Source organism: Salmo salar, chromosome 08, assembly GCF_965601325.2.
Source record: "Salmo salar chromosome 08, fSalSal1, whole genome shotgun sequence".
In the NCBI taxonomy this organism is placed as follows: Eukaryota; Metazoa; Chordata; class Actinopteri; order Salmoniformes; family Salmonidae; genus Salmo; species Salmo salar.
Genome location: NC_138298.1, coordinates 5,778,134 through 5,792,500, shown reverse-complemented (window position 1 = coordinate 5,792,500; position 14,367 = coordinate 5,778,134). Strand labels below are relative to the sequence as shown.

General features: G+C 36.6%; 5 non-coding genes and 1 pseudogene across 5 annotated transcripts; all 6 read right to left on the bottom strand.

The window, feature by feature from the left end:
- Positions 1 to 55: 55 nt before the first annotated feature.
- LOC145850883 (5S ribosomal RNA) lies at positions 56 to 174 on the bottom strand. Its single transcript, XR_014372732.1, has one exon. It is a non-coding gene; the product is annotated as a 5S ribosomal RNA (ribosomal RNA).
- A 1,847-nt stretch (positions 175 to 2,021) lies between these two features.
- Positions 2,022 to 2,140, bottom strand: LOC145883993 (5S ribosomal RNA). Its single transcript, XR_014395571.1, has one exon. It is a non-coding gene; the product is annotated as a 5S ribosomal RNA (ribosomal RNA).
- A 139-nt stretch (positions 2,141 to 2,279) lies between these two features.
- LOC145885049 (5S ribosomal RNA) lies at positions 2,280 to 2,398 on the bottom strand. Its single transcript, XR_014396629.1, has one exon. It is a non-coding gene; the product is annotated as a 5S ribosomal RNA (ribosomal RNA).
- Positions 2,399 to 2,807: 409 nt separating this feature from the next.
- LOC145853564 (uncharacterized) lies at positions 2,808 to 2,916 on the bottom strand (annotated as a pseudogene).
- Positions 2,917 to 9,220: 6,304 nt separating this feature from the next.
- Positions 9,221 to 9,339, bottom strand: LOC145886476 (5S ribosomal RNA). Its single transcript, XR_014398061.1, has one exon. It is a non-coding gene; the product is annotated as a 5S ribosomal RNA (ribosomal RNA).
- A 139-nt stretch (positions 9,340 to 9,478) lies between these two features.
- Positions 9,479 to 9,597, bottom strand: LOC145850882 (5S ribosomal RNA). Its single transcript, XR_014372731.1, has one exon. It is a non-coding gene; the product is annotated as a 5S ribosomal RNA (ribosomal RNA).
- Positions 9,598 to 14,367: the final 4,770 nt, after the last annotated feature.

Sequence of the window (14,367 nt, the reverse complement as noted above, 5' to 3'; positions counted from 1 at the left end):
ATACAAGGCAGTGTTGCTGATGAAATAGTGCAAGAGCACACCCTCGTGGACAAAATACTTACAGCACCTGGTATTCCCAGGCGGTCTCCCATCCAAGTACTAACCAGGCCCGACCCTGCTTAGCTTCTGAGATCAGACGAGATCTGGCGTACCCAGGCTGGTATGGCCGTAAACGAGAAACAATCTCTTGCTACAACATATATAGTCAAAGTGAGTGTGATAAACAGACATTGCATTTTCACCAATTAGATAAGCAGCTTGAACTTTGTGTCACTGAAAAAGTAGAAGAAATTACAAACACTGTTCCCATCACTTTTTAGCACAGGTAGTTGGATAAAATACAAACTTTATTTCCTTTCATCATTTGAACAGGGCAAAGGAGCACAAAGCACACACAAGCTGCATTCAGCAACAATATTCTTGTTTGTCTTATAAATACAAGGCAGATGCTAATTGAAAACACAAGGAAATTTGATCCTATTAAAAAGGCAGGAAGCTGCATTTAGTCAATTCATCATTAACCTCTTGGGGCTAGGTGGGACGCTAGCGTGCCACCCGTGGTGCACTCCATCAACAGCAGGTGCATTTCAAGAGCGGCAAATTTGAATCCAAATAAATGTCAAAATTCAAATTTTTCAAAAATACAACTATGTTACACCATTTGAAAGATAAACATCTCCTTAATCTAACCACGTTTTACGATTTCAAAAAGGTTTTACGGCGAAAGCATAAATTTAGAGTATGTTAGGACAGTACATTTACAAGAGTTGTGTGTAATGTTTTGTCAAGTCAAAGACAGGGTCACCAAAACCATAAAACCAGCTAAAACGATGCACTAACCTTTTACAATCTCCATCAGATGACACTCCTAGGACATTATGTTAGACAATGCATGCATTTTTAGTTCTATCAAGTTCATATTTACATCCAAAAACAGCGTTTTACTATGGCATTGATGTTGAGGAAATCGTTTCCCTCCAATAACCGGCAGTCAAGTCAGCGTCACAAATTAAATAATTAAAATTAGAAAACATTGGTAAAATATTATATTGTCATTTAAAGAATTATAGATTTACATCTCTTGAACTCAATCAACTTGCCAGATTTCAAAATAACCTTACTGGGAAATCACACTTTGCAATAATCTGAGCACTGCGCCCAGAAAAATACGCGTTGCGATACAGACTAGACGTCATGTTGGGGAGATCTAAAATCGAAAATACTATGTAAATAATCCATTACCTTTGATTCTCTTCATCAGATGTCACTTCCAGGTATCACAGGTCCATAACGAATGTAGTTTTGTTCAAAAAATCTCATCATTTATGTCCAAAAATCTCCGTCTCGTTAGCACATGATGTAAGCCAGCCGGACTTCTCGTCATGAACGAGGGGAAAAAATATATTTCCGTTCGTTCAAACATGTCAAAAGTTGTATAGCATAAATCATTAGGGCCTTTTTTAACCAGAACATGAATAATATTCAAGGTGGACGAATGCATACTCTTTTATAACGTATTGGAACGAGGGTACCCAACATGAACTAGCGCGCCAGGTGTCTAATGGGACATCAACATTCCATGGCTCTTGTTCGGTCAGATCTCCCTCCAGAAGACTCAAAACACTTTGTAAAGGCTGGTGACATCTAGTGGAAGCAATAGGAAGTGCCAAAATATTCCTAAACCCCTGTGTTTTTCAATGGGATAGGTTTAAAGTCAATACAACACATCAGGTATCCACTTCCTGTCAGAAAATGTCTCAGGGTTTTGCCTGCCAAATGAGTTCTGTTATACTCACAGACACCATTCAAACAGTTTTGGAAACTTTAGAGTGTTTTCTATCCATATATAATAAGTATATGCATATTCTAGTTACTGGGTAGGATTAGTAACCAGATTAAATCGGGTACATTTTTTTTATCCAGACGTGCAAATGCTGCCCCCTAGACCCAACAGGTTAAATGCTTACTACAAGGCAGTGTTGCTGATGAAATAGTGCAGGGGCACACCCTCGTGGACAAAATGCTTACAGCACCTGGTATTCCCAGGCGGTCTCCCATCCAAGTACTAACCAGGCCCGACGCTGCTTAGCTTCCGAGATCAGACGAGATCGGGTGTACCCAGGCTGGTATGGCCGTAAGCGAGAAACAATCTCTTGCTACAACATATATAGTCAAAGTGAGTCTGATAAAACAGAGATTTAGTCAATTCATCATTAAATGCTTAATACAAGGCAGTGTTGCTGATGAAATAGTGCAAGAGCACACCCTCGTGGACAAAATGCTTACAGCACCTGGTATTCCCAGGCGGTCTCCCATCCAAGTACTAACCAGGCCCGACCCTGCTTAGCTTCCGAGATCAGACAAGATCGGGCGTACCCAGGCTGGTATGGCCGTAAGCGAGAAACCATCTCTTGCTACAACATATATAGTCAAAATGAGTCTGATAAACAGACATTGCATTTTCACCAATTAGATAAGCAGCTTGAACTTTGTGTCACTGAAAAAGTAGAAGAAATTATAAACACTGTTCCCATCACTTTTTAGCACAGGTAGTTGGATAAAATACAAACTTTATTTCCTTTCATCATTTGAACAGGGCAAAGGAGCACAAAGCACACACAAGCTGCATTCAGCAACAATATTCTTGTTTGTCTTATAAATACAAGGCAGATGCTAATTGAAAACACAAGGAAATTTGATCCTATTAAAAAGGCAGGAAGCTGCATTTAGTCAATTCATCATTAAATGCTTACTACAAGGCAGTGTTGCTGATGAAATAGTGCAGGGGCACACCCTCGTGGACAAAATGCTTACAGCACCTGGTATTCCCAGGCGGTCTCCCATCCAAGTACTAACCAGGACCGACCCTGCTTAGCTTCCGAGATCTGGGGTACCCAGGCTGGTATGGCCGTAAGCGAGAAACAATCTCTTGCTACAACATATATAGTCAAAGTGAGTCTGATAAAACAGACATTTAGTCAATTCATCATTAAATGCTTAATACAAGGCAGTGTTGCTGATGAAATAGTGCAAGAGCACACCCTCGTGGACAAAATGCTTAAAGCACCTGGTTTCCCAGGCGGCCTCCCATCCAAGTACTAACCAGGCCCGACCCTGCTTAGCTTCCGAGATCAGACGAGATCGGGCGTACCTTTTTTTTTTTTTTTTTTTATCTTTTATTATGAAAAAACACATAATATTTACAATATTCAAACAATAATAATAAAAAAGGATGAACAATTCATCCTTTTACAAAATCAAAAAAAGAAAAGAAAATAAAACCAATTAATAATTAAAAGCAAGTTTTCCATTTTGATCAATTTCGATAAAAGTGCTCCCCCACACAAACAGTTTTTCAAAATTACATCCTCCATATTTATATATTAGTTCAATATCTTTCTCTAAAATACTTTTAAATAAAACCTCCACACTCACAATTTTCCCTTCATAATGTCCTAAATTCCTTCTTTGTCTTACAGCGTATCTAGCATGGCTAAGAACAAAATTCATCAAATTAATATTAAAAACTTTGCTTTTTCCATTTATACCAAATAGAAACAACCTCCTCCACTCAACCCCATTTACAATATCTTCTCCCCAATGTTGTTCTAAAAGCCCCTTTATAAACTCATGAAACCCTTGTAATCTACTACATTCAATAAAAAAGTGCATAAAATGTTCCGCCTCCGTACCACAAATATCACATTCTCTTTTAATGTCTCTATTTATTTGATGTAAAACCACGTTCGTAAAAATCCTATTATGTTTCAATTTAAAATCATTATCTTCACATTCTATAGAATTATATTTTACATTGACATTCTTCCATATTGATTTTACATCTATATTTACAAATACCCTAGACCACACTTTTTCTGAAGCAGGAGCTTTTATCTCTCTTAAAATACATTTTTCATAAATCTTTTTAACTTTCAAACCTGATAAAACATGTTTCTCCCCATTACTTTCATAATATAAAACCGGTAAACCCTTAGCTCTCTCAACCACCTCTGTATTTATTAAAAGCACCCATTCTTCAGGAATACACCCTAAAATTCTCTTATACATATTATCTACTGTAGTTTTGCTCATTTCATCTTCCACTTCACAAACATTATCATAAATCGCTTGTACAGGAAGAAAACCTGGAATGACCTCGTATAAAATATCCCCAATCTGTCTCATCCCAGCCCTCATAAAATATTTACAAAACAACATCTTATTATTATATTGTATCTTGGGATTTAAGAAAATTGGCTGATTTAAAATATTGTCTAAAATGGTACACTCATAATAAATATTTGGTAAAAACTCCCCCCAAGCCTCAAACACTTCTCTATAAAACAATGGTATATTAGCTAACATTTCTTTTTTCATGCACATCAATAAACCATTGTCCCCCATCCTCCCAACCTCCTGCAAATACTCCTTAAAAAATCTTTTCCATCCATAATCTAGTTCACCATATAAATATTTCCGTACCATTTTAACTCTAATTGCTTTTTTCCTTACATTTAAATCCACCAACTTCAAACCCCCCTCCTCATATCCTGCAATCAATGTTTTAAAAGAAATTTTCGCTCCTTTCCCATCCCATAAAAAATCAACTAAAATCGTATTCATTTCAGATAAAACCCATTCTGGTACATCTAAAACGTTCATGACATGAATAAAAATTGACATCAGCAAGGAATTTACAACAATTACTTTCCCTTTTAATTTCAAAGCCCTCCCCCTCCACATATTTACTACCTTCCTAACTTTATTTATAACCCCAGTCCATGTCAGATCCCTAGCTTCTTGTTCCTTCACCCCTAAAAACACACCTAACACCTTAAAATAATCATTTACCACCTTAAAAGGAAAAGTCCCCTCATTATTCTTCCCAACATACATTATTACTGACTTCTCCATATTCACTTTAGCTCCTGAGGCTTTCTCATATACTTTAAAACACTCCATCACCCTTTTAACACTTCCCTCATCTCTGACTGTAATTGTGGTATCGTCTGCATATTGATGAATTAAACTAAAACCTCCTTGCGGAGTCTCTACACAATTTATAAAATGATCTTTTTTAAGGTATGCCGCTAAGGGTTCTACCGATAAAACAAACAATAAAGCTGATAAAGGGCACCCCTGTCTCACTGACCTCTCAAGAATAAAAGAATCTGTTAAAACCCCATTACATTTAACCCTACTTTTAGCCTTTCTATATAATAATTTTATCCATCTTATTATACCATTTCCAAACCCATACTTTTCCAGTACCCTAAACATAAAATCATGTTCCACCCTGTCAAAAGCTTTATTAAAATCTATACTTAAAACAATCCCCCCCATCTTGTCACTATTCATTTTATTTATCACATCTCTAAGTGTAGTTATGGTATCTGCTATATCTCTTCCAGGCACACTATAATTTTGTGTAGGTGCTATAATATCATTTAAAACCATCTTCATCCTATTTGCCAGTATCTTAGCTAAAATCTTATAATCTGAGTTTAATAAACTAATTGGCCTATAATTTTCTAGTTTCAGTTTGCTCCCCTTATTTTTATATAAAATCGATATCAGCCCTGTCACCATGGAATCTGAAACAGTATCATTGTCTTCCATATATTGATATACTTCTAATAAAATAGGTGCTAAAATACTTTCATACATTTTATAAAACTCTGCAATTAGTCCATCTACTCCAGGACTTTTATTTATTTGTAAACCCTTAATTGCATCTTTCACTTCATCCATTGTTATCTTCCTATCACACATTTGCTTATCTTCAACACCAATTTGCACATCCACACTACTTAAAATCTCTTTTACACACCCCTCATCCACCTCCCCTTTCTTAAATAAATCCTTATAAAAATTCTGTACAGTTTCTAATATTTCAACATAATCATTTACCACTTCACCCTTTACATTTTCAATCTCACTAATATATGATTTCGTCTGTTTAGTTTTTTCTAAACCAAGAAAAAACGAGGTACATTTCTCCCCTTCTAAAACATATTTTGCCCTACTTCTAATAATTGCACCCTTACACTTCTCTATTTCACATTTGCTCAATTTTGCTTTTAAATCTAAAAACCTTTCAATAGTATAATCAGGATCACTATCACATTTCTTCATTTCTTCATTCAATTTTGTTCTTAAATAATTTTCTGCTCTTATCATCCTACTCCTCTTCTTCCTTGCATATCTAATACTAAAAACTTTTATTTTTTCCTTAACATTTTCCCACCACTTGCACTTATCATTCCCTTTTTGCTTATCCTCCATTTCATCTTCTATCAAAGATTTAAGTTGTTTCCCGTATTCCTCATCACCTAGATACCCTGTATTCATGCACCATATTCCCCCCCCTTTCCTTTCCTTATCTAACCCCACCGAAAATGTTAACCCAGCATGATCACTAAAAGTTGTAAAAATATATTTAATATCCTTCATAAAATTCCTTAACCCTTCATTTACTAAAACCAAATCTATCCGTGTCTGTTTCAATTCCCCTAAAACCACCTGCCTTCTAGAAAATTCTCTCTTATTCGGATTCTCCTCCCTCCATATATCAATTAAATTGTTTTCAACCATCATTTTCCTTAAAACCCCCCTAGATACATCACTTCTAAAAATAGCTCCCCTTGTCATATCTAGTCTATCCATTTTTACATTAAAATCCCCAACTAAAATACAGTTTCCCTTGCACCATTTCGCTAATTCTAAAAATAAATTCCTTCTCTCTGTTTCATTATTCGGCGCATAAATATTTATAATCCTAAAAACCCTACTCATATATTCAAAATCTAAAATTAAAATCCTCCCATTATTATCATTATATATCTTCTTCACATTTTCTACTACATCCTTCCTTATTAAAATTGCAACCCCACATGAATTCCCCCTACCATTGTTTACATAAATAAAATCCCTCCATATTTTCTGAATTTCTAAAACACACATATTATCCCAGTGCGTCTCTTGAATACATAAAATATCAGAATTCTTTATGTGTACTATTCTATTAAATTTTCCTATTGTTCTCAACCCATTCGCATTTATCGACATTATTGTTACCATACTAATAAATAATAAAATTATAAAATATAATTTCATTATCCTCTACCTTTTATCCAGTTTCTTTCCTCTTCCACCCTTTCTCTCCCCCCCCTCCGCTGCTTTCCTCTTCCTGTATCCTCCTCTCATTCTTTCAAACTTTTCCCCATCATCCGAGTCCGATATCTCCTCCAAGTCCATTTCATCCAGCCAACTTTTCTTCTTTACACCCTCGTCCGTTGTGCTCCCCGTGTTCATCGCCGATTCTGGAATGTTCGTTGTGCTCCCCGTGTTCTCCGCCGTTTCTGGAATGTTCATCTCCGTCTCATGTGTAGTCGTCGTTGTGCTCCCCGTGTTCATCGCCGTTTCTGGAATGTTCGTTGTGCTCCCCGTGTTCATCTCCGTCTCATATATTGTCGTCGTTGTGCTCCCCGTGTTCATACCCGTCTCTGTTATTGTCATTAAACTTAAAACCCTCTCCATTTCTTCACCCCCCGAGTTACTTGTTTGTGCTGTGCTTTCCCCTAAAACCTGTGAGTCCCCCGAGCTTCCCCCCAGTCCACTCCCCCCCGCCGCCTGAAAACTCCATCTTCTTATTTCCGAATCCATGCTGCTCCCAATTTCGTTAATCTTCTGATCTTCCTTCTTCTCCCTTCTTCCTTCCTCCGTCTCTCCACCTTCCACCACATCATCTCCTCCATCTTCCTCTCCTTCTTCCGACAATACAACTGCTTCCTCGAATAGTACTTGACTCCCCTCTTCAGTCATAACTTCTCCACAGTTGCATTCCGCCAATCTCTTTCTGCATCTACCACAAACATTCCTTTCCTTCTCTCCGACACACTCTCTCGCATAATGGCCTTGATTGCCGCACTTGAAGCACTTGAATTCAGGGCAATCTTTAACTATGTGCCCAGGTTGTATGCACAACCGACAAACTCTGACCTGCTTGTCATGGATCACCCTGAAGTATTCAGCTCCTTCCAGCGTCTCAATTTTTGTGGAATATGGCAATGATTTTACTTTTTCCGTAAATTTAACTTTACAAAACCGTGTTCCGTCAACCACCTCCGTTCCAGGCCAAACTCTCCTCCTTATCTCCGAGACGGCCGTTACTCCCCAGCTACTCAGCTTGTCCAGTATAACTTTGTCTTCGATGTATACCGGGAGATTCATAAAAGACACCACCAATTCATTTACATTCACATCTCTCGCCATAATCCTGGTGTCCTTTATCCTTAAACCGTCCATTAGCCGTTCTTTACCTTTTCCGTTTTTCATCGTAATTTCATACTTCTTCTCGCCTTTCATTCGGCATCCCACCACCTCTCCACACATCTCCTTAATTGCTCGCAGTAATTCCATCGTCGTCATCTTTTCTTCTCCCACCAACTCAATTGCCACCGTGTATTCTTTGCCATATTTCATTCCTTCTTTATTTTCGTTTTCCTTCCGTTGCGCATTTTCGTTGTCTTTGTCCGTTCCGTTTGTCGTTGCCATGTTGTCCGTCATTGTAAATCAAAAATGAAAGCGAAAAAACCTCCCCCAGGCAGCAAAACTGCAGGGGGGGAAAACTAAACAAAACTAAAAACTATCCAAATAAAAAACAATAAATTATATTGCAAAAACCAAAAAAGAAACGAAAATAGCTCTCGAGCAAACACTCTCAAGCAAACACTCACAGCTCAATTACTCGCACCTGTCGTCACTTCTCCAATCAAGGATTAGCGCCCCCAGGCTGGTATGGCCGTAAGCGAGAAACAATCTCTTGCTACAACATATATAGTCAAAGTGAGTGTGATAAACAGACATTGCATTTTCACCAATTAGATAAGCAGCTTGAACTTTGTGTCACTGAAAAAGTAGAAGAAATTACAAACACTGTTCCCATCACTTTTTAGCACAGGTAGTTGGATAAAATACAAACTTTATTTCCTTTCATCATTTGAACAGGGCAAAGGAGCACAAAGCACACACAAGCTGCATTCAGCAACAATATTCTTGTTTGTCTTATAAATACAAGGCAGATGCTAATTGAAAACACAAGGAAATTTGATCCTATTAAAAAGGCAGGAAGCTGCATTTAGTCAATTCATCATTAAATGCTTACTACAAGGCAGTGTTGCTGATGAAATAGTGCAGGGGCACACCCTCGTGGACAAAATGCTTACAGCACCTGGTATTCCCAGGCGTTCTCCCATCCAAGTACTAACCAGGCCCGACCCTGCTTAGCTTCCGAGATCAGACGAGATCGGGCGTACCCAGGCTGGTATGGCCGTAAGCGAGAAACAATCTCTTGCTACAACATATATAGTCAAAATGAGTCTGATAAAACAGACATTTAGTCAATTCATCATTAAATGCTTAATACAAGGCAGTGTTGCTGATGAAATAGTGCAAGAGCACACCCTCGTGGACAAAATACTTACAGCACCTGGTATTCCCAGGCGGTCTCCCATCCAAGTACTAACCAGGCCCGACCCTGCTTAGCTTCTGAGATCAGACGAGATCTGGCGTACCCAGGCTGGTATGGCCGTAAACGAGAAACAATCTCTTGCTACAACATATATAGTCAAAGTGAGTGTGATAAACAGACATTGCATTTTCACCAATTAGATAAGCAGCTTGAACTTTGTGTCACTGAAAAAGTAGAAGAAATTACAAACACTGTTCCCATCACTTTTTAGCACAGGTAGTTGGATAAAATACAAACTTTATTTCCTTTCATCATTTGAACAGGGCAAAGGAGCACAAAGCACACACAAGCTGCATTCAGCAACAATATTCTTGTTTGTCTTATAAATACAAGGCAGATGCTAATTGAAAACACAAGGAAATTTGATCCTATTAAAAAGGCAGGAAGCTGCATTTAGTCAATTCATCATTAACCTCTTGGGGCTAGGTGGGACGCTAGCGTGCCACCCGTGGTGCACTCCATCAACAGCAGGTGCATTTCAAGAGCGGCAAATTTGAATCCAAATAAATGTCAAAATTCAAATTTTTCAAAAATACAACTATGTTACACCATTTGAAAGATAAACATCTCCTTAATCTAACCACGTTTTACGATTTCAAAAAGGTTTTACGGCGAAAGCATAAATTTAGAGTATGTTAGGACAGTACATTTACAAGAGTTGTGTGTAATGTTTTGTCAAGTCAAAGACAGGGTCACCAAAACCATAAAACCAGCTAAAACGATGCACTAACCTTTTACAATCTCCATCAGATGACACTCCTAGGACATTATGTTAGACAATGCATGCATTTTTAGTTCTATCAAGTTCATATTTACATCCAAAAACAGCGTTTTACTATGGCATTGATGTTGAGGAAATCGTTTCCCTCCAATAACCGGCAGTCAAGTCAGCGTCACAAATTAAATAATTAAAATTAGAAAACATTGGTAAAATATTATATTGTCATTTAAAGAATTATAGATTTACATCTCTTGAACTCAATCAACTTGCCAGATTTCAAAATAACCTTACTGGGAAATCACACTTTGCAATAATCTGAGCACTGCGCCCAGAAAAATACGCGTTGCGATACAGACTAGACGTCATGTTGGGGAGATCTAAAATCGAAAATACTATGTAAATAATCCATTACCTTTGATTCTCTTCATCAGATGTCACTTCCAGGTATCACAGGTCCATAACGAATGTAGTTTTGTTCAAAAAAGCTCATCATTTATGTCCAAAAATCTCCGTCTCGTTAGCACATGATGTAAGCCAGCCGGACTTCTCGTCATGAACGAGGGGAAAAAATATATTTCCGTTCGTTCAAACATGTCAAAAGTTGTATAGCATAAATCATTAGGGCCTTTTTTAACCAGAACATGAATAATATTCAAGGTGGACGAATGCATACTCTTTTATAACGTATTGGAACGAGGGTACCCAACATGAACTAGCGCGCCAGGTGTCTAATGGGACATCAACATTCCATGGCTCTTGTTCGGTCAGATCTCCCTCCAGAAGACTCAAAACACTTTGTAAAGGCTGGTGACATCTAGTGGAAGCAATAGGAAGTGCCAAAATATTCCTAAACCCCTGTGTTTTTCAATGGGATAGGTTTAAAGTCAATACAACACATCAGGTATCCACTTCCTGTCAGAAAATGTCTCAGGGTTTTGCCTGCCAAATGAGTTCTGTTATACTCACAGACACCATTCAAACAGTTTTGGAAACTTTAGAGTGTTTTCTATCCATATATAATAAGTATATGCATATTCTAGTTACTGGGTAGGATTAGTAACCAGATTAAATCGGGTACATTTTTTTTATCCAGACGTGCAAATGCTGCCCCCTAGACCCAACAGGTTAAATGCTTACTACAAGGCAGTGTTGCTGATGAAATAGTGCAGGGGCACACCCTCGTGGACAAAATGCTTACAGCACCTGGTATTCCCAGGCGGTCTCCCATCCAAGTACTAACCAGGCCCGACGCTGCTTAGCTTCCGAGATCAGACGAGATCGGGTGTACCTTTTTTTTTTTTTTTTTTTATCTTTTATTATGAAAAAACACATAATATTTACAATATTCAAACAATAATAATAAAAAAGGATGAACAATTCATCCTTTTACAAAATCAAAAAAGAAAAGAAAATAAAACCAATTAATAATTAAAAGCAATTTTTCCATTTCGATCAATTTCGATAAAAGTGCTCCCCCACACAAACAGTTTTTCAAAATTACATCCTCCATATTTATATATTAGTTCAATATCTTTCTCTAAAATACTTTTAAATAAAACCTCCACACTCACAATTTTCCCTTCATAATGTCCTAAATTCCTTCTTTGTCTTACAGCGTATCTAGCATGGCTAAGAACAAAATTCATCAAATTAATATTAAAAACTTTGCTTTTTCCATTTATACCAAATAGAAACAACCTCCTCCACTCAATCCCATTTACAATATCTTCTCCCCAATGTTGTTCTAAAAGCCCCTTTATAAACTCATGAAACCCTTGTAATCTACTACATTCAATAAAAAAGTGCATAAAATTTTCCACCTCCGTACCACAAATATCACATTCTCTTTTAATGTCTCTATTTATTTGATGTAAAACCACGTTCGTAAAAATCCTATTATGTTTCAATTTAAAATCATTATCTTCACATTCTATAGAATTATATTTGACATTGACATTCTTCCATATTGATTTTACATCTATATTTACAAATACCCTAGACCACACTTTTTCTGAAGCAGGAGCTTTTATCTCTCTTAAAATACATTTTTCATAAATCTTTTTAACTTTCAAACCTGATAAAACATGTTTCTCCCCATTACTTTCATAATATAAAACCGGTAAACCCTTAGCTCTCTCAACCACCTCTGTATTTATTAAAAGCACCCATTCTTCAGGAATACACCCTAAAATTCTCTTATACATATTATCTACTGTAGTTTTGCTTATTTCATCTTCCACTTCACAAACATTATCATAAATCGCTTGTACAGTAAGGAACCCTGGAATGACCTCGTATAAAATATCCCCAATCTGTCTCATCCCAGCCCTCATAAAATATTTACAAAACAACATCTTATTATTATATTGTATCTTGGGATTTAAGAAAATTGGCTGATTTAAAATATTGTCTAAAATGGTACACTCATAATAAATATTTGGTAAAAACTCCCCCCAAGCTTCAAACACTTCTCTATAAAACAATGGTATATTACTTAACATTTCTTTTTTCATGCACATCAATAAACCATTGTCCCCCATCCTCCCAACCTCCTGCAAATACTCCTTAAAAAATCTTTTCCATCCATAATCTAGTTCACCATATAAATATTTCCGTACCATTTTAACTCTAATTGCTTTTTTCCTTACATTTAAATCCACCAAATTCAAACCCCCCTCCTCATAACCTGCAATCAATGTTTTAAAAGAAATTTTCGCTCCTTTCCCATCCCATAAAAAATCAACTAAAATCATATTCATTTCAGATAAAACCCATTCTGGTACATCTAAAACGTTCATGACATGAATAAAAATTGACATCAGCAAGGAATTTACAACAATTACTTTCCCTTTTAATTTCAAAGCCCTCCCCCTCCACATATTTACTACCTTCCTAACTTTGTTTATAACCCCACTCCATGTCAGATCCCTAGCTTCTTGTTCCTTCACCCCTAAAAACACACCTAACACCTTAAAATAATCATTTACCACCTTAAAAGGAAAAGTCCCCTCATTATTCTTCCCAACATACATTATTACTGACTTCTCCATATTCACTTTAGCTCCTGAGGCTTTCTCATATACTTTAAAACACTCCATCACCCTTTTAACACTTCCCTCATCTCTGACTGTAATTGTGGTATCGTCTGCATATTGATGAATTAAACTAAAACCTCCTTGCGGAGTCTCTACACAATTTATAAAATGATCTTTTTTAAGGTATGCCGCTAAGGGTTCTACCGATAAAACAAACAATAAAGCTGATAAAGGGCACCCCTGTCTCACTGATCTCTCAAGAATAAAAGAATCTGTTAAAATCCCATTACATTTAACCCTACTTTTAGCCTTTCTATATAATAATTTTATCCATCTTATAATTCCATTTCCAAACCCATACTTTTCCAGTACCCTAAACATAAAATCATGTTCCACCCTGTCAAAAGCTTTATTAAAATCTATACTTAAAACAATTCCCCCTATCTTATCGCTATTCATTTTATTTATCACATCTCTAAGTGTAGTTATGGTATCTGCTATATCTCTTCCAGGCACAGTATAATTTTGTGTAGGTGCTATAATATCATTTAAAACCATCTTCATCCTATTTGCCAGTATCTTAGCTAAAATCTTATAATCTGAGTTTAATAAACTAATTGGCCTATAATTTTCTAATTTCAATTTACTCCCCTTATTTTTATATAAAATCGATATCAGCCCTGTCACCATGGAATCTGAAACAGTATTATTGTCTTCCATATATTGATATACTTCTAATAAAATAGGTGCTAAAATACTTTCATACATTTTATAAAACTCTGCAATTAGTCCATCTACTCCAGGACTTTTATTTATTTGTAAACCCTTAATTGCATCTTTCACTTCATCCATTGTTATCTTCCTATCACACATTTGCTTATCCTCAACACCAATTTGCACATCAACACTACTTAAAATCTCTTTTACACACCCCTCATCCACCTCCCCTTTCTTAAATAAATCCTTATAAAAATTCTGTACCGTTTCTAATATCTCCACATAATCATTTACTACTTCACCCTTTACATTTTCAATCTCACTAATATATGATTTCATCTGTTTAGTTTTCTCTAAACCAA